Below are 22140 nucleotides of genomic sequence, written 5' to 3' on the forward strand. Positions count from 1 at the left end.
TGTTATTATACTGATGAAGATACCACTGATCCTATAACCAGCCCTTATCTGGCTATACCCATGTGCCAGTGTCACAACTGTCATTATATAGTGCTTGGTGTTATTATACTGATGAAGATACTACTGATCCTATAACCAGCCCTTGTCTAGCTATACTCATGTTCCAGTGTCACGACTGTGTCATTATATAGTGCTTGGTGTTATTATACTGATGCAGATACCACTGATCCTATAACCAGCCCTCTTCTGGCTATACCCATGTGCCATTGTCACTACTGTGTCATTATATACTGCTGGGTGTTATTATACTGATGCAGATACCACTGATCCTATAACCAGCCCTTGTCTAGCTATACCCATGTGCCAGTGTCACGACTGTGTCATTATATAGTGCTGGGTGTTATTATACTGATGCAGATACCACTGATCCTATAACCAGCCCTTATCTGGCTATACCCATGTGCCAGTGTCACTGCTGTGTCTTTGTATAGAGCTGGGTGTTATACAGATGCAGATAGACATCCAGTATTTTACTCGGGCTTTATTTATTCCATAACTTATCACCCAATATCGCTAGCAGTCTCTTGACAAGCCACTAACATTATTCACACTACATTTTTTTTTTCTTCCTATTATTTAATCAGAAAGAAAATGTTGTTTTTTTTTTTTCAAACCTCTGCTCAGGGCCTCCCAAACAGGCCAGAGTTTCAGGATTACCTTGGGTAAGAGCAGGTAAAATAACCATGTTTACTAATCAGCTGATTGTTTTACCTGTGCTCCAGTTCAGATATCCTCAAAGTCTGGCCTATTAGGGAGACCTGAGGGCAGTTTTGAAAACCATTGCTATAAAACAGCACTGCTACTATAGACTGCTAAAGACACAGGCACACTCCCAAGCTTCTATCAGCCTACCTAGTTTACTCTTATCAAAGAACATCAAGAGAAATAAAAGTAAAATGGAAAATTGTTTAAAATCACATGCTTTACCTGAATCCTAAAAGTTTAATTTTGACATTACTGTACCTTTTTTAAAATTAATTATACAAGTCTTTAGGACATATTTATCAAGCTCCGTACGGAGCTTGATGCCCCATGTTTCCGGGGAGCCTTCAGACCGCTGCTCCATAACCTGTCCGCTGCTCTGAGCTGGCGGACAGAAATCAACCCGATCGAATACAATCGGATTGACACCCCCTGCTAGCGGCCTTTTGGCTGTGAATCTGCAGGGGGCGGCATTGCACCAGCAGTTCACAAGAACTGCTGGTGCAATGATAAATGTTGACAGTGTATGCTGTCGGCATTTATCGATGTGCAGCTGACATGATCCGCAATATCGGATCATGTCCGCTCGCACCATAATACATAGGCCCCCATGTCTACATAAGTATTATTTTATTATTATTATTTATTTATTTTTAATCATCTGTCATTTAATAGACATAAAATAATTTTCCATTAAAAGCATGATTTAGTTTTCTTTTATTTGCTATTAATAATAGAATAGTAATGAATATTTGGTAAAAAAAAAAAAAAAACTCTTGAAAGCATATTAACTTCCTTTCTTAGCTTCAGCGTAGAAAACAGAATAAGTCTGATAAATGTAATTTAATAAACCTCTAGTACAGGGTTCAACAACATTTGTCCCAGATTTAGTAATACAACCAAATATTTAGGAGCTAGAAATTAAATCTTACAGTTAACTCTAAACTGTAAGTTCCATGGGCAGTCTCTTATGCCCCACTAGAATGTAAGCTCCTTGGGCAAAATCTCCCATTATATACCTATAAAGTAAGTAAATGTAATCTTTTTACAGATATAACAACCGGCAATCTTGCATACAGAGACAAACAGAGTGCAGGAAGATATAATACAAAAACATTAGACAGGTACCTTAATTACAACTGTGTGATGAGGCTGAGCGCTCAGTAGACTAGTCACACAGTTTTTTTTATGTGAGTCAGTGCCCACAATTTTCCCCTATGGCTGCTCAATTTGTGCCAGATGGCTAGCGCTAGTTAAGTCACCTGTCTCTCCCAACAGAGACTCAAAAAATGCTGCCCCCCCCCATATGCCGCCCTAGGCTAGTGCCTTGTTTGCCTAGGCCAAAATATGCCCCTGTTTAAAATGGTGTGCAGCTTATTTGGTGCAATGGCTTATGTAGAACACCTCCTAATGAGAACAGGTGTGGGTTCTTTTAAACCTTACCCTATTAACTCTTTCAGGGATATACGTTGGAACGGCTGATAAGTAATACTGGCTGTATATTGCAAACCTAAAAGAGAGAAAAAAAAAAGGTATTATCACAGTATTAAAGGGACGTGAAACAAAAAAAATGTTCTTTCATGCCACCAATCAGCAGCTCGATCCCAACTCCTGAGCCTACTTAGCTATGCTTTTTAACAAAGGATACCAAGTGAACAAAGAAAATTAGATAAAAGAAGTACATCTGAAAATTGTTTAAAATTGTATGCTCTATCTGAGCTATGAAACCTTTTGGTTTTCTCCAACATTGGTGTGTCCGGTCCACGGCGTCATCCTTACTTGTGGGATATTCTCTTCCCCAACAGGAAATGGCAAAGAGTCCCAGCAAAGCTGGTCACATGATCCCTCCTAGGCTCCGCCCACCCCAGTCATTCTCTTTGCCGTTGCACATAGACTGAGCCTCATTTTCGCGCCATTAATGCACAGTTGTTTTTTGAGAACAGGGCATGCAGATGCATGTGTGTGGATCTAAGAATCTCTGAAAAAGCTTTTAGAAGGCTTCATTTGGTATCGTATTCCCCTCAGGGCTTGGTTGGGTCTTAGCAAAGACTGTATCTGGGACTGTATAGGGGTTAAATTGAAAAACGGCTCCGGTTCCGTTATTTTAAGGGTTAAAGCTCTGAAATTTGGTGTGCAATACTTTTAAGGCTTTAAGACACTGTGGTGAAAATTTGGTAATTTTTGAACAATTCCTTCATACTTTTTCACATATTCAGTAATAAAGTGTTTTCTGTTTGAAATTTAAAGTGACAGTAACGGTTTTATTTTAAAACGTTTTTTGTGCATTGTTGACAAGTTTAAGCCTGTTTACCATGTCTATACCTTCAGATAAGCTATGTTCTATATGTATGAAAGCCAATGTGTCTCCCCATTTAAATTTATGTGATAATTGTGCCATAGCGTCCAAACAAAGTAAGGACAGTACTGCCACAAATGTTATTGCCCAAGATGATTCCTCAAATGAGGGGAGTAAACATGATACTACATCATCTCCTACTGTGTCTACACCAGTTTTGCCCATGCAGGAGGCCCCTAGTACATCTAGTGCGCCAATACTTATTACCATGCAACAATTAACGGCTGTAATGGATAACTCCATAGCAAATCTTTTATCCAAAATGCCTACTTATCAGAGAAAGCGCGATTGCTCTGTTTTAAACACTGAAGAGCAAGAGGACGCTGATGATAATTGTTCTGTCATACCCTCACACCAATCTGAAGGGGCCATGAGGGAGGTTTTGTCTGAGGGAGAAATTTCAGATTCAGGAAAAATTTCTCATCAAGCTGAACTTGATGTTGTGACATTTAAATTTAAATTAGAACATCTCCGCGCACTGCTTAAGGAGGTGTTATCTACTCTGGATGATTGTGACAATTTGGTCATTCCAGAGAAATTATGCAAGATGGACAGGTTCCTAGAGGTTCCGGTGTCCCCTGACGCTTTTCCTATACCCAAGCGGGTGGCGGACATAGTAAATAAAGAGTGGGAAAAGCCCTGCATACCTCTTGTTCCTCCCCCTATATTTAAGAAATTATTTCCTATGGTCGACCCCAGAAAGGACTTATGGCAGACAGTCCCCAAGGTCGAGGGGGCAGTTTCTACTCTAAACAAACGCACTACTATTCCTATCGAAGATAGTTGTGCTTTCAAAGATCCTATGGATAAAAAATTGGAAGGTTTGCTTAAAAAGATTTTTGTACAGCAAGGCTACCTTCTACAACCAATTTCATGCATTGTTCCTGTCACTACGGCAGCGTGGTTCTGGTTCGAGGAACTAGAAAAGTCGCTCAGTAGAGAAACTCCATATGAGGAGGTTATGGACAGAGTTCACGCACTTAAATTGGCTAACTCTTTTATTTTAGATGCTGCTTTGCAATTAGCAAAATTAGCGGCGAAAAATTCAGGGTTTGCTATTGTGGCGCGCAGAGCGCTTTGGCTAAAGTCTTGGTCAGCGGATGTGTCATCCAAGACAAAATTACTTAACATTCCTTTCAAAGGTAAAACTTTATTTGGACCTGATTTGAAAGAGATTATTTCAGACATCACTGGGGGAAAGGGCCACGCCCTTCCACAGGATAGGTCTTTTAAGACTAAAAATAAGCCTAATTTTCGTCCCTTTCGCAGAAATGGACCAGCCTCTAATTCAACATCCTCTAAGCAAGAGGGTAATGCCTCACAACCCAAACCAGCCTGGAAACCAATGCAAGGCTGGAACAAAGGTAAGCAGGCCAAGAAGCCTGCCACTGCTAACAAGACAGCATGAAGGAGTAGCCCCCGATCCGGGACCGGATCTGGTGGGGGGCAGACTCTCTCTCTTTGCTCAGGCTTGGGCAAGAGATGTTCAGGATCCTTGGGCGCTAGAAATAGTTTCTCAAGGTTATCTCCTGGAATTCAAGGAACTACCCCCAAGGGGAAGGTTCCACAAGTCTCACTTATCCTCAAACCAAATAAAGAGACAGGCATTCTTACATTGTGTAGAAGACCTGTTAAAGATGGGAGCAATACACCCAGTTCCAATAAAGGAACAAGGAAGGGGATTTTATTCCAATCTGTTCGTAGTTCCCAAAAAAGAGGGAACGTTCAGACCAATTTTGGATTTGAAGATCCTAAACAAATTTCTCAGGGTACCATCGTTCAAAATGGAAACTATTCGAACGATTCTACCCACCATCCAGGAAAGTCAATTTATGACTACCGTGGATCTAAAGGATGCGTACCTACATATCCCTATCCACAAGGAACATCATCAGTTCCTAAGGTTCGATTTCTGGACAAACATTACCAGTTTGTGGCTCTTCCATTCGGATTAGCCACTGCTCCAAGGATTTTCACAAAGGTGCTAGGGTCCCTTCTAGCGGTTCTAAGACCAAGGGGCATTGCAGTAGTACCTTACTTGGAGGACATTCTAATACAAGCGTCGTCCCTGTCAAAGGCAAAGGCTCATACGGACATCGTTCTAGCCTTTCTCACATCTCACGGATGGAAAGTGAACAAAGAAAAGAGTTCTCTGTCCCCGTCAACAAGAGTTCCCTTCTTGGGAACAATAATAGATTCCTTAGAAATGAGGATTTTTCTGACAGAGGTCAGAAAATCAAAACTTCTAAGCTCTTGTCAAGTGCTTCATTCTGTTCCTCGTCCTTCCATAGCGCAGTGCATGGAAGTAATAGGATTGATGGTTGCAACAATGGACATAGTTCCTTTTGCACGAATTCATCTAAGACCATTACAACTGTGCATGCTCAAACAGTGGAATGGGGATTATACAGACTTGTCTCCAATGATTCAAGTAGATCAAAAGACCAGAGATTCACTCCGTTGGTGGCTGACCCTGGACCATCTGTCCCAGGGAATGAGCTTCCGCAGGCCAGAGTGGGTTATTGTCACGACCGACGCCAGTCTAGTGGGCTGGGGTGCGGTCTGGGAATCCCTGAAAGCTCAGGGTCTATGGTCTCGGGAAGAGTCTCTTCTCCCGATAAACATTCTGGAACTGAGAGCGATATTCAATGCTCTCAGAGCTTGGCCTCAACTAGCAAAGGCCAAATTCATAAGGTTCCAATCAGACAACATGACTGTAGCTTATATCAATCATCAAGGGGGAACAAAGAGTTCCCTAGCGATGAAAGAAGTGACCAAAATAATTCAATGGGCGGAGGATCACTCCTGCCACTTGTCTGCGATCCACATCCCAGGAGTGGAAAATTGGGAAGCGGATTTTCTGAGTCGTCAGACATTTTCATCCGGGGGAGTGGGAACTCCATCCGGAAATCTTTGCCCAAATAACTCAATTATGGGGCATTCCAGACATGGATCTGATGGCGTCTCGTCAGAACTTCAAGGTTCCTTGCTATGGGTCCAGATCCAGGGATCCCAAGGCGACTCTTGTAGATGCACTAGTAGCACCTTGGACTTTCAACCTAGCTTACGTATTCCCACCGTTTCCTCTCATTCCCAGGCTGGTAGCCAGGATCAATCAGGAGAGGGCCTCGGTGATCTTGATAGCTCCTGCGTGGCCAAGCAGGACTTGGTATGCAGACCTGGTGAATATGTCATCGGCTCCACCATGGAAGCTACCTTTGAGACAGGACCTTCTTGTTCAAGGTCCATTTGAACACCCAAATCTGGTCTCCCTCCAACTGACGGCTTGGAGATTGAACGCTTGATTCTATCAAAGCGTGGGTTTTCAGATTCGGTGATAGATACTCTGGTTCAGGCCAGAAAACCTGTAACTAGAAAAATTTACCATAAAATATGGAAAAAATATATCTGTTGGTGTGAATCCAAAGGATTCCCATGGAATAAGATAAAAATTCCTAAGATTCTCTCCTTTCTTCAAGAAGGTTTGGAGAAAGGATTATCTGCAAGTTCCCTAAAGGGACAGATCTCTGCTTTATCTTTCTTACTACACAAAAGACTGGCAGCTGTGCCAGATGTTCAAGCATTTGTTCAGGCTCTGGTTAGGATCAAGCCTGTTTACAGACCTTTGACTCCTCCCTGGAGTCTAAATCTAGTTCTTTCAGTTCTTCAAGGGGTTCCGTTTGAACCCTTACATTCCATGGATATTAAGTTACTATCTTGGAAAGTTTTGTTTTTGGTTGCAATTTCTTCTGCTAGAAGAGTTTCAGAGTTATCTGCTCTGCAGTGTTCTCCTCCTTATCTGGTGTTCCATGCAGATAAGGTGGTTTTGCGTACTAAGCCTGGTTTTCTTCCTAAAGTTGTTTCTAACAAAAATATTAACCAGGAGATAGTTGTACCTTCTTTGTGTCCGAATCCAGTTTCAAAGAAGGAACGTTTGTTACACAATTTGGACGTTGTCCGTGCTCTAAAGTTCTATTTAGAGGCTACTAAAGATTTCAGACAAACATCTTCCTTGTTTGTTGTTTATTCTGGTAAAAGGAGAGGTCAAAAAGCGACTTCGACCTCTCTTTCCTTTTGGCTTAAAAGCATCATCCGATTGGCTTATGAGACTGCCGGACGGCAGCCTCCTGAAAGAATCACAGCTCACTCCACTAGGGCTGTGGCTTCCACATGGGCCTTCAAGAACGAGGCTTCTGTTGACCAGATATGTAAGGCAGCGACTTGGTCTTCACTGCACACTTTTGCCAAATTTTACAAATTTGATACTTTTGCTTCTTCTGAGGCTATTTTTGGGAGAAAGGTTTTGCAAGCTGTGGTTCCTTCCGTTTAGGTGACCTGATTTGCTCCCTCCCTTCATCCGTGTCCTAAAGCTTTGGTATTGGTTCCCACAAGTAAGGATGACGCCGTGGACCGGACACACCAATGTTGGAGAAAACAGAATTTATGCTTACCTGATAAATTACTTTCTCCAACGGTGTGTCCGGTCCACGGCCCGCCCTGGTTTTTTAATCAGGTCTGATGAATTATTTTCTCTAACTACAGTCACCACGGTATCATATGGTTTCTCCTATATATATTTCCTCCTGTCCGTCGGTCGAATGACTGGGGTGGGCGGAGCCTAGGAGGGATCATGTGACCAGCTTTGCTGGGACTCTTTGCCATTTCCTGTTGGGGAAGAGAATATCCCACAAGTAAGGGTGACGCCGTGGACCGGACACACCGTTGGAGAAAGTAATTTATCAGGTAAGCATAAATTCTGTTTTTATGTCCCTTTAATAACCTGCTGCACAAGGGCAAAATGCAGTCACAAGATAAAACCATTAATTATTCACTATCCACAAGGTATATGAAGGTTTTTTTTTTTATAGTACCATATTTTGTCCAAAACATGTAATCCCCCTGCTGCACATATCAAAATAAAACCTATAGGTGAGTCATACTTTTAATACATTTCAGTATGTGGTGCATTTAAAAATCAGTTATACTGTGCACCCATATATTAGGTGTGTTTTGTGATCAATAAATAAATCTAATTATGAATTGTATACAGATTAACCATTCCATTGCTAAAGTAAGGAATTTTCTGTTTAAATGGACAATTGTAAACTTTTTCATGATTCCATGCACAAATATTCAAACCGTTAATGGTATTATCAGTTTATTTTCAAACTTTGCTTTTAGAGAACATATATACAGTGTTCGCCCCGGGCCCCTTTTTATTGGGCGCGCCACCCATCTGATTTTACTGACCACACAGCTAAAATTTAAGGTAGTATTCAGATAAAATTAACTTATAACATTTTTTTAATTTTTATTGCTCAAATTATCATGAAATCCATAAAATGTTATTATATTACAAAGTATTTAACTTCCCCCCCACCAGGCTACGTTAATATGGCAAACTTTTCTGTGGAGAATATGTATACATACATACATACATACATACATACATACATACATACATACATACATACATACATACATACATACATACACACTGGTATTCAAAAGTTTGGGATCTCTTAGACATTTTTCATAAACTGTTTTCTTTCATACAGGTGGTGAGAGTCCACAATCCATTACTCCTGCAAACTAATACCCAAGCTGTGGAGTCCACGTGCAATGAGACATAAAGGGTGGGATTTAGAAACCATATTTTTTCAATGAAAAACTAAATCCACAACCCCACAAAAACCCAAAAGGGCATTTTTTTAATAGACTTAAAATTTAAACAATCGGGCAAAAATAAATCAAGCTGAGACAATTGCCTGAAGGACCTTCAAAAACATCAAAATGGTAAAATTTAGTAAAAGTATGCAAAGAAGACCGAGTAGCTGCCTTGCAAATTTGGTCAACGGAAGCCTCATTCTTAAAAAGCCCAAGAAGTTGCAACTGACCTGCCTCCAAGTAAGCCTTATGAATCAAAAGTTTCAACCACGTGGCCAAAGAAACAGCAGAAACCTTCTGTCCTTTCCTAGAACCAGAAAAGTTAACAAACTAGAAGTTTGTCTGAAATAATTTGTAGCACCATATCAGCAGACCAGGAACTAAGCCAATAAAGCACTTATAGAATGAACTACCAAGGACATGCTTTTGACATTACTTTTAATAATATCAAATAGAGCATCACAAATAAAGGAATTCACACTCTTGAGTAAACCTAAAAGATCTTCACTAGCAGGATCATTAGAATGCTGCTCTGAAAGACTAGACAATCAAAAATGAAGCAGCATCTACATCAGCAATATAGATCGCAGGCCTAGACAAATACCCTGCTTGCAGAAATGCCCTTCTAAGAAAGGATTCTAACTTCCTTTCTAATGTGTTCTTAAATGGACAGTCAAGTCCAAAATAAACTTTCATGATTCAAATAGGGCATTTACTTTTATCACCAATTTTGCTTTGTTCTCTTGGTATTCTTAGTTGAAAGCTAAACCTAGGAGGCTCATATGCTAATTTCTTAAACTTTGAAGGCTGCATCTAATCTTGAACGCATTTTGACAGTTTTTTTTTACCACTAGAGGGCATTAGTTTATGTGTGTCATATAGATAACATTGAGTTCACGCACATGAAGTTACCTAGGCGTGAACACTGGCTAAAATTCAAGCCTGTCAAAAGAACTGAAATAAGGGGGACAGTCTGCAGAGGCATAGATAGATACAAGGTAATTAAAGAGGTAAAATGTGTATTATTATAACTGTGTTAGTTATGCAAAACTGGGGAATAGGTAAACAACAAAAATCCTGGTATTAACTGTCCCTTTAAAAGAATTACTGTATTCCACCTTACGCCGGAAAGGACAGCTCACACCTCCTCCTTGAATAACGCAACATGTTATAGAGGATGTGGGGAGAGGGGGACGTATAGGCACATGTGGTGGGACTGCCCAAATGTACAGCCGGTGTGGCAGGCACTTTCGAGGTTACTTAGTGACACACTGGATGAAGAGATTGATCTAACAATAACTCAGGCACTTCTACATGACAGGGTTAGGCCGTTCAACTCAGCAATCAACACTTTCATTAGGATACTGTGCACCTGTGTACGTATATGTATAGCCAGACACTGGAAGACAGGAGCACCAGGGTGGGCAGAAGTCCGAGATAAAATAAACAACACTTACATAATGTTAGAATTGGCAGCATGGGCTCAAGGAAATACTGTTCAGTTTCAGAAAATATGGTTTTATTGGATTTTGAAGGGTCACACGAGACCACACGCTAACCAGGGGAGAGACGAGAGACAGAGAGATCAGGACAGTGAGACAGTGGGGAGGAGGGTAGAGACATCCATTAGGACCTGACTTAAATTGCCCAGACTCACGTAATATATTCAGTAAGGATACGATATTAGACTCTATTATAAACTGGTAAAACATAGAGAAAGTTTGGAAACATCTGGTGGGGGTGGGGGGGAAGGGGAGTTAAATCTGTAAGTTTATAATGTATGTAGATGTAATTGCAAGTCGCTATGCAGGATGAGACAACTGATATGTGTTCATTTCTCACCTCATTGGCCTACTGTGATGGGCATGTAGGAACGAGATATGTGTATATTGTAAACCTTCCTCTACACAATGTTTATGACTTGTATTTTACTTTGTTTTTCTTGAAAATCAATAAAAAACTATTTCAATTAAAAGAATTACTGTATTCCAAAGGGATAGTCTACCTTTGGGACAGTTTCCCACAGTTCAATATTAGAGGCAGGTAAAGGATATAACTTCTTAAACCTAGCAGAAGGATTAAAATAATTACCTGACTTAGACCATTCACTAGAAACTATCTCAGAGACAGCAGCTGGAATAGGAAAACCTAAGGGGTTTTAGAAATAGTTTTAAAAACTAAATATAAACGGTTGGAAGTCTTATCCTCAGAACTCTTAGAGTCTTTAACCCCTAAGGTAAGTAAAACCTCTTTCAAAAGAGAACAAATATGTTCAGTTTTAAATTTTAAAAAAAAGAGGATGTATCAGGTTCAACATCAGAGGAGGAGATTTCTCATCATCAAAGGAAACTTCATCCTCTGAAGATACAGCCTCAGGAGACATAGCACTAGTAGAAGGTAAAACTTCTGCAGATTTGATGAGATTTTTCACATTTGGAGCCAAATCTATAGAGCTCCCCTGTAAAGAACAAACATAAGGAGCAGTAATATACATAGAAGCAGCATTAGGATGATCTGAACACATTAACATTGTTAGACGTGAGCCTTATAAATAAGCTGGAGGAGATGCATCAGCCCTTTTTTTTTTTTTTTACAATAAAAACACTTTGTAAAGGTAGGATGATGTTCAGGGGATAGAATCAGAAAGCTCCATTATAGCATTGAACTACAATAGCATAAAATATAAACCTTTAAAAAAAAAAGGCTCTTGAGGAATGGAAAAAACGTACCCCCTCCTAAAGAAGCAATATTAAAAAAAAGTACTAAATTTGAAACACGGTAAGCCGAACAGAAAAATAATGCAGGGGACAAGACACTCCACATCTTCAGCCTGAATGGAAAGAGGGCTCATGAGTGCTAACCTGATGCTCGCAGACCCAAAGGCTGATGCGCGGTAAAAAATCTAATTGCAAGTGCCCAAAATCTGATGTGCAAAACAAACTAACAAAAGGGGAATAATATATAGATTCTGTCCCAAGGGTTGTATGTATATATATGTGTGTGTGTGTGTGTGTGTGTGTATATATATATATATATATATATATATCTCAATATATAACTAAAAATACCCACATAAGGCTAAAGAGTGTCATATAGATACAATATGATACTTACCAACAGAGACTCATCTACCAGTAAACCAGTAGTAGAACACCAAACCAGTACTAAAACACATCAGCAGAGGTTATGGAATAGGAGTATATTGTATACCCATAGAAGGAGGCAAAAGACAAGTCCCTGCGACCAATTATGGATGGTCTGTGACAAATTTAGGAACAAATGATCTGGCTAGTTATCATGTTGCTACTGTTCAGAAAGAGTTTTGTGACCTAGGTAATCATTTAGAGAATGTGGCATCAACTCTATAATTTTCTGCTATTTTACCTGTGTATGGTCAGGAAGCAGGAAAGAGAGCGGACAACAACATTTAATTCTTGGTTAGATAAGGGGTGCAGGGAACGAGGATTTGGTTTTATTGGCCATTATAGCTCTGTTTGACAATATACTAGGTTATTTAGGGGAGATGGCTTGCATTTGGATGTTAAAGGAACAGAGTATCTGGGAGAGGATCACAGAAAAGGGTTAATATTGTGGAAACCGACATATCAGATACAGATAACGAAGATTCTGATAACAATGGGCAAGAAACAGCTGCTCAAGCATCTACTTCCAGTAATACAACCATAGTGGAAAATAGAAAAAGAAAATCTTTTTTAGAAGAGGACTCCAGCACCGATTCAGAGCCACCAGAAGAGGCGGGTGGAAAAAACAAAAGGCAGACCAGAAACAAAAAGAATCAAAAAGACAAACAGACCAACAAACCACCCAAAAGGAATCCGAGTCCATTCTCGATGATAAGGATGAGAAATTAAGAATTATAAATCTGTCTAACCGAAATTTAACCTCTTTGCATACTAATGTACTATCTAAAGGCTTGTCCTTTTGTCCACACAACAATCTGGACAAATTTGAGGCAATTAAAGATGTACAACTGTTTCTGCGCAAACTCCTCCTAAAAAGACATTTCACTAACAAAGAACCCGATATTCCATCTGTCGATTGGACAGAAGACGAATTGGAATCGTTACAAATATTAAAAGATCTCAATTCAGAACAAGAGGAATGTGAAAGACCAAACTGGCGAAAGACGCTGAAAACCAAATCAAAATACGTTCCCCCTAACACTTGTGCCAATATAGAAGTCTTCAATCAAATTGTATGTGAAAGTATCAACAAATTAGATATTACCACTAAACAACACAACCTATCGAAAAAAGAAAGAGATATTCTTTCAGAAATGGAATCCTGGAATGATGTCATAATACGTAACGCCGACAAGGGCGGTAATATCGTGATATGGCCTACAGAAATGTATTTGGAAGAGGCAAAACTTCAATTAAATAATAAAACTTGCTATAAAGAACTATGGAGTAATCCCACAGGAGATTTCCACACTCAATACAACAAATTGATAGATGTAGCCTTCAAAAATGGCATAATCAATACCAAGGAAAAGAAGTTCCTGACTGTCTTGCATCCCAAAGTTGCAACATTCTACTTAATCCCTAAAGTCCACAAAAATAGCCAAAAACCGCCTGGCAGACCAATCGTTTCCGGTAATGAAAACCTAACGGAAAAGGCGAGTCAATATGTGGATTTTAGATTAAGACCATTCCTAACACAACTATCATCATATGTGAAAGACACCATGGAAGTGCTACAAATAATACAGGACATTTACATTTCCAAAAACACTTGGTTAGTGTCCTGTGATGTGGAATCACTGTATACTAGCATTGATCATAAACTAGGACTAAATGCCATCCAATACTTTCTTGATATGTCCTCTGATGAAAGCCCGGATCATAACCAATTCACACTTAATCTACTCAAATTCGTGTTAACCAAAAACTATTTTCTCTTCAACAATAAGTTCTACCTCCAAACTCAAGGTACTGCCATGGGCACAGCTTGTGCTCCTACCTACGCAAATCTATTTTTGGGATGGTGGGAGCAAACTGTGGTATTTAGTGACACAAATGACAAATATATGGATAAAATTCCTGTATGGATCCGGTACATAGACGACATCCTGTTTCTATGGGAGGGCACCGAAAAAGATCTAGATACCTTTCTATCCAAGTTAAATCAGAACAATTTAAACATCAGATTGATGCATTACAAAAGTCAGACCCAAATCTCTTTCTTGGATCTATTAATTTGTAAGGAAGATGACGGCTCCCTGATTACAGATCTGTATCGAAAAGAAACAGCTACAAACAATGTCCTATTTGCCACAAGCGCCCATGCACCAAACACTACAAAATCCTTACCAATTGGAGAATTCTTGAGACTTAGGAGAAATTGCTCACAAGATACAACCTTCAAGATAAGAGCTGCAGAACTGGAAAAACGTCTACTCCTAAGGGGATACAGCAAAAGATCGATCCGCGTAGCCAAGACGAGAGCATTAAAAACTGCTAGATCTGAGTTACTAAAAACAAAAACCAAAACAGGTGATAACAAAACCAGACTAGTACTCACATATAACCAGCAAACAAAACAAATTGTGAATATAATCAACAACAACTGGCATATACTACAAGCGGACCCCCTCTTAAAGAACATAATAGGGGACAGAGTCCAACTCAGCTACCGTAGAAATAGAAATTTAAAAGAAATGCTGAGCCCCAGTCACTTTGTACAAAAAACCAGTAAAACGAGACCACCAGAAAGAGGTTCATATTTATGTGGAAACTGCTCCTCATGTGGCAATATGACCAAAAAGAAATCCATCATTGACAGGTTTGGGAAAAACCATCAAATTAAGAGTTATATCAATTGCAACTCTAGTGGAGTCATCTATGTTCTACAATGCACATGCCCCAAATTATATATTGGGATGACGACTAGAACTGTACACACCCGTCTGATGGAACACCTGCAAAATATCCGTAATGCCCCCAAAGATCTATCTAAAAACAAGAAAATCACGTCCGTAGCTTCGCATTTCCTTAAATACCACCAATCCAAAACCTCTGAATTAAAATGCTTTGGAATTCAGAAGATATCCTTAGGACTAAGAGGAGGAGACTTGGAAACATCTCTACTTAAGGCAGAAGCAAAATGGATATATTTAATGGACAGCGTATATCCCAAAGGCATGAATGAACAGAACAATTATTCTATGTTCATATGAAGGATTAGAATATTTCTGACAAAGGAAATAATACCAATTACTACAAACAAACATCACAGCACCCAGTGCATATAAAAGAGATGTAAATTACAATTGATGAATAATGGGTTTAATACCTAGCAGTAAATTTAACACCTTACAATAGAAAGATGCACAACACTCACTCTCAAAACAAAGAGAATTTAAACCTCCTAATTTTACTTATACATGTATCTCTTTAAATGTTAGTATAGAAGAGATACTACATACAATGGTTAATAGATAAAACAATTTCATTATAAAAATAAAAAAATGTTTTTTATCACTTTCTCCACCACCACACGTGTGAATTTTTTTTTTTTTTTTTCCCCCTTTTTGCATCACCTTTATTCACGCTTGACATGTCAGCTCATGCTCATTCCTATATCACCACTCTCACTCTATTTCTGAGTGGACCTTAATTAATTAATTCCCCCTTTATGTTTTACAGTACCTCACCAGTCCAGTACTTATGTCACAGGGCTCCATGCTCCCCCTAGACCCCAATTTACCAGATGATCACACTCCACCATTTATTTTCTAACACTATCCTTGGTTGTTTATATTTCACATATCAACCCCGAAACACATAAAGTTTTAAATTATTAAAATTATTCTAAATTATACAAAATAAATGTTGTTGCAGTTTTGCCAATCAGTCACTCGATCACAGACCACACTAACCTAAATACTTTAGGACCAATTCATTTAATCTCTTTTTGAGTTCATATATACAAAACTTTTCACACAGCATTTAGTCACAATATCAACATCAATACTGTCCAGGACATGACAGTATAGATTCATCCAATCATAAGACTTAATAGTTTTCAATATGAGAGAAGTATAAGTTATGCTCTTAGGTAAATTCCAATGCCAGATCAGTCATTGACCTCCTTTCAATTCGGTGTAAGTCATATGACTCACTATTCAGAAGCACACTAGATGCCTTATAATAATACAGCCAAACCTTGGTGATAATCAATATAAATTTATTCATAACATCAAGAGTAAGATCTGTCAATATATGGTAAAATTTAAAAATTGATAAGAATTTATGCCAAACCGTGGTGATAATCAATATAAATATATTTGTAACATCAAGAGTAAGATCTGTTAATATATGGTAAAATTCAAAAACTGTAACCATAGATTATTCAATAAATAAATATTCACAATTATGCCATAATCTGTTCTGCTATACACCGCTTAGAAGAACAAAACATAAAACACATGTCTAATGATATATGCCTCCCTGATAGAAAGGTAATGAAAGGAGTAGTTCTATAAATATTCGATAAAAACATATTTGAATGTAACATGTATCTTTTGATGATATACAAGCGCAGTTGGAATAAATATTAAAGGACAATTCTGTCATTCAAAGCACATTGAATGCCACTTCCAGTCTGTCATCTCTTCAAGCGATCCTTCGTAAGTCCGACGAATATGTTTCCAATGGCTCAAGTCAATCAAAGTCTAATCACGCCTCCTCTTAGTTCTGAGAGTATTGGGATTGGTCTAAATGCAGCCAATGGGTTGCCGCCTATGCATTTAAATACCCTGAGACGCCGGCGCGCGTCACCTTTGAAAAAGCCGAAACGCTATCGGCGAAACATGTTAGGGAAGGGTAGCTGTTAATACCCTGTTTAGCCTTTTTTTAATGGCATAGCTAACTTAAACAAATTTACTTAGACAGTGGCAATTTGGACTAGATTCCAACTTTAAGGAATACGAATACAGTTTTCAGTAACGAGATTAAAGAGCGTGCTATGTCTGAACAGCATAAGAACTGTAACTGTTAACTATTGCACAAGACCGCCAAAATATATATACCTAAATAAGTATACTTCTACAACTAAAAATTACAGCGGCAAGCCAGGCGCAAATGCTACTGGCACATTATATGCTAACATTATAACGCTAACACTGCTAACCGCGCATAACTGAATGTTAACAAAATTATATTATTTAAGCACATGTTGTTAACCGTATAAGATCACTGGAAGCAGACGTCAATACTTTCAGTGTCAAAACATAGCTAGGACAATACAAATCTTTCAGTAGCGTGATTAAAGAGCGTGCTATATCTGAACAGCATAACAGCTGTAACCGATAACTATTGCATAAGACTGTCAATATATTTACCTAAATAAGTATACTTCTAGAACTAAAAACTACAGCGGCAAACAAGGCGCAAATGCTACCAGCATAGCATAGTATATGTTAACATTATAACGCTAACACTGCTAACCGCTCATTACTGAATGTTAACAAAATTATAGTATTTAAAAATCTGGTGTTAACCGTATTAGATCACTGAAAGCGGACGCTAATACTAACAGTGTCAAAACTCGGTTAGGATAATACAAATTTTATATAGATATATCTAAAATACTATACAATCCAATGTAGTTAACATATCTCTATGGTTGCTTGAGTAATGGAAGTAGAACCAAAAAATTAATATTATTTTTGATTAAAAAATTGAATAACACAAACTTGGAAAAAATCTTTGAAACAAGTTGTGTCAAAAGTACACCAAGCACCTTTACATGCCATACATTAATCAAAAACAAGCAAAAAGTTTGCTGCATCAAGTGTCCCAAGCACACAATACATGTGTAAACTGAGAACAAAATATCTCAAGTGATACTGTTACCCCATTGAATGATAAATTGGAACAGTAAACAACAAACTTTTATTAATAACAAATACCTGTGTATCACACAGTTAAAAATCATACAGTTATATCATTCATAAGGTTGCTTAATATGATACACTTTTGAAGGCATGTGGAGTTTTTGAATCCCTAAGTGGTGTACAATATTAAAGAACACAAGCTAACTCGTTACTTGATAAATGGATATTACCAACTAAAAATATATATACCTGAGAAGAATATTCCAAGTCCAAAGAAATTTATTCACCCAATATTACAAGCCACTTTTATTATGAGCAAAGTTGCTATGTGTTTTTAAAAAATACACACACTCACACAGTACACTTTTTTAGTAAACGTTAAGTTAATAAAAGTTATGTTTTAATAATTTCTCTCAACCCTTGACCTGCAGTGGTTGTTTAAGGTCCATATGAGTCTCAATGTTATTTTCATGGAACAGAAGTGCTATTCAAGTGCATTCTTTTAGTCTCTATCTTCTTTGATAGTGCCTATATTCGTGACTATCTGGGAGAGGAGTTCACATGCTTTATTATAAAAAATATTTAAACTAATAAAGGGTGTAGCATTAATATATCCACCTGCCCCCCACAGCATGCCAAAACGGTTAGTCCAAGTAACATTTCTAGAAATTCTAGTAGAAAAAATATTCATGCTATGAGCACAAATGCTTGCATCTTAGGAAATAAATTACCTGAACTCATTTCAATAATGACTAGGGACAACTTGGATTTAGTAGCCATAACAGAAAAATGGTACAATGATTTGCATGACTGGGACATAGTCATACCTGGATACAGGTTATTTAAAAAGAACAGAGTAGGAAAGAAAGGTGGAGAAGTTGCTCTGTATCTAAATGAAAATATAAAGGTTACTGAAATTGTAGGAACTAATAATGAGGTGGAAAGTATTTGGGTGACTTTAGAAATTGGAGATAAAAATGTGTTTAGGGGTTGTATATAGGCCTCCATTGCAGGATGAAAAACTGGACAATCTGTTATTAGAAGAAATAACCAAAATGACCATGAAGGGTAAGGTTATAGTAATGGGGGACTTTAATTTGCCAGATATAGACTGGAAGATTCCTTTTGCTAGATCAGCTAGAAGCAGGTATATTCTTGAATCTCTGCTAGGGGAATCAATTGAGCAATTAGTTAAGGAACCAACTCGTAAGGAAGCTATATTAGATGTAATACTTACAAACAGTGATACAGTTTCAGATGTGTATGTAGGTGAGAACTTAGGATCCAGTGATCATCAATCTGTTTGGTTTAGTATTCATGTGCATAAACTGTCCACCCAGACTAAAACAAAAGTTTTAGAATTTAGGAAGGCAGATTTTTCATGAATGGGAGAATAGCTAAAAAAAACTATTTAAAAGGGAAAACAGTGGGGATTTGTGAAGGGTGCCATTTTAGATGCACACTGTATTAGACATGTCTTTAAAAGTAAAAGAAAGCGGAAACCAATTTGGTTTTCCAAAGAAGTAGCACATGCTGTAAAGACAAAAAAGATAGCTTATAAAATTTACAGAAACACACAATCAGATGATGATATGAAAATTTGGAGACTCCAACAAAAAAGACTAAGCAGTTAATTAGGAAGGTTAAAGCTCATGCAGAAGAGAAGATAGCACAGTCAGTAAAACATGGGGACAAAACATTCTTTAGATATATCGGTGAAAGAAGAAAAAATAAGTTAGGAATAGTAACATTGAAATCAGTTGATGGTAGAATAATAGGAGATAAGCAAATTGCAGACTGTCTCAATGATTACTTCTGTTCTGTTTTCACAAAAGATTGTGAAGATACAATGTCTACATTAAGGGATGCTACGAAAAATAGAAACAAGCTTAACACTAATCTTTTTACAAAGGATGAGGTTTTGTTAGCATTATCAAAAATACATATTAAAAAGGCAGTGGGTCCTGATAATATTCATCCAAGGGTTTTAAAAGAACTTTGATCAGTGCTAACTGTCCCATTAACCGATCTATTTAATCAGTCACTATTAACAGGAACTGTCCCAGATGATTGGAGAATAGCAAATGTAATACCTATTCATAAAAAGGGCAGTAGGGAAGAATCTGTAACTACAGGCCAGTAAGTTTAACTTCAGTAGTAGGGAAATTAATGGAAAGCCTCTTAAAAGAAATAATTATGACTTACATAAAGACAAACAAGTTAGAGGACCAAAATCAGCATGGTTTTACTTCAGGGAGATCTTGTCAGACTAATCCAATTGACTTCTTCGATTATGTAACAAAAGTATTAGACAAGGGTGGAGCAGTTGATGTAGCATATCTAGATTTCAGCAAAGCATTTGAAACTGTCCCACACAATAAACTAATTCACAAACTGTATCTCCTTGGTCTAGACTAAATTGTGAACTGGGTGGAATGATGGCTTAAGAACAGAAAACAAAGTGTCTTCGTAAATGGAGTTCATTCAGCAGAGGGGGCTGTTACTATTGGTGTTCCTCAGCGGTCAGTTCTGGGGTCTGTTTTGTTTAACATATTTTCTCCAACATAGGTGTGTCCGGTCCACGGCGTCATCCTTACTTGTGGGATATTCTCTTCCCCAACAGGAAATGGCAAAGAGCCCAGCAAAGCTGGTCACATGATCCCTCCTAGGCTCCGCCTTCCCCAGTCATTCTCTTTGCCGTTGCACAGGCAACATCTCCACGGAGATGGCTAAGAGTTTTTTGGTGTTTACAAACCTTTGACTCCTCCTTGGAGTCTCAATTTAGTTCTTTCAGTTCTTCAAGGGGTTCCGTTTGAACCCTTACATTCCGTAGATATTAAGTTATTATCTTGGAAAGTTTTGTTTTTGGTTGCAATTTCTTCTGCAAGAAGAGTTGCAGAGTTATCTGCTCTGCAGTGTTCTCCTCCTTATCTGGTGTTCCATGCAGATAAGGTGGTTTTGCGTACTAAACCTGGTTTTCTTCCGAAAGTTGTTTCTAACAAAAATATTAACCAGGAGATAGTTGTGCCTTCTTTGTGTCCGAATCCAGTTTCAAAGAAGGAACGTTTGTTGCACAATTTGGATGTAGTTCGTGCTCTAAAATTCTATTTAGATGCTACAAAGGATTTCAGACAAACATCTTCCTTGTTTGTTGTTTATTCTGGTAAAAGGAGAGGTCAAAAAGCAACTTCTACCTCTCTCTCTTTTTGGCTTAAAAGCATCATCCGATTGGCTTATGAGACTGCCGGACGGCAGCCTCCTGAAAGAATCACAGCTCACTCCACTAGGGCTGTGGCTTCCACATGGGCCTTCAAGAACGAGGCTTCTGTTGATCAGATATGTAAGGCAGCGACTTGGTCTTCACTGCACACTTTTACCAAATTTTACAAATTTGATACTTTTGCTTCTTCGGAGGCTATTTTTGGGAGAAAGGTTTTGCAAGCCGTGGTTTCTTCCATCTAGGTGACCTGATTTGCTCCCTCCCATCATCCGTGTCCTAAAGCTTTGGTATTGGTTCCCACAAGTAAGGATGACGCCGTGGACCGGACACACCTATGTTGGAGAAAACAGAATTTATGCTTACCTGATAAATTACTTTCTCCAACGGTGTGTCCGGTCCACGGCCCGCCCTGGTTTTTTAATCAGGTCTGATGAATTATTTTCTCTAACTACAGTCACCACGGTATCATATGATTTCTCCTATGCATATTCCTCCTTTACGTCGGTCGAATGACTGGGGAAGGCGGAGCCTAGGAGGGATCATGTGACCAGCTTTGCTGGGCTCTTTGCCATTTCCTGTTGGGGAAGAGAATATCCCACAAGTAAGGATGACGCCGTGGACCGGACACACCGTTGGAGAAAGTAATTTATCAGGTAAGCATAAATTCTGTTTTTCTGTGATATCAGCAAAGGGCTACAGGGGAAAGTATGTCTGCAGATGATACAAAAATTTGTAACAGAGTGGATGTTCCATGGGGGAGTAGACAAAATGAGAAGTGATATACAAAGATTGGAGGATTGGGCAAACGACTGGGATCTAAAGTTTTTAACACAGCAAAGTGTAAAATAATGCATTTAGGGAAGAAAAATCTAAATGTTAATTACAGACTCAATGACACTTTACCGACTGTTACAGATGAGGAACAGGACTTAGGAATTATTTCAGATTATTTAAAACGTAGTAAATAATGTAGTAATGTAGCGAGCAAGGCTAGCAGAATGCTTAGATGTATTGGTAGAGGTATTTGCAGTAGAAATAGTAAGGTTCTTATGCCACTTTATAGATCATTAGTTAGGCCTCATCTTGAGTATTGTGTGCAGTTCTGGAGGCCATACCTTCAGAAGGATATTAACAAACTTGAATCTGTGCAAATGAGGGCTACCAAAATGGTACATGGTCTAAAAAATAAAACTTACCAGGATAGGCTCAATGACCTAAATATGTATAGCTTAGAGGAGAGAAGGGAAAGAGGTGATATGACAGCAACTTTCAAGT

At 38.5% G+C, this 22140-nt stretch overlaps 1 protein-coding gene across 2 annotated transcripts in view; it reads left to right on the top strand.

Moving 5' to 3' along the window:
- Window positions 1-22140, top strand: part of CLN6 (CLN6 transmembrane ER protein) — a 50775-nt gene that overhangs the window by 27485 nt on the left and 1150 nt on the right. The gene's annotated exons all lie outside the window — the stretch shown is intronic.

This window comes from Bombina bombina, chromosome 6 (assembly GCF_027579735.1).
Source record: "Bombina bombina isolate aBomBom1 chromosome 6, aBomBom1.pri, whole genome shotgun sequence".
Taxonomy (NCBI): domain Eukaryota; kingdom Metazoa; phylum Chordata; class Amphibia; order Anura; family Bombinatoridae; genus Bombina; species Bombina bombina.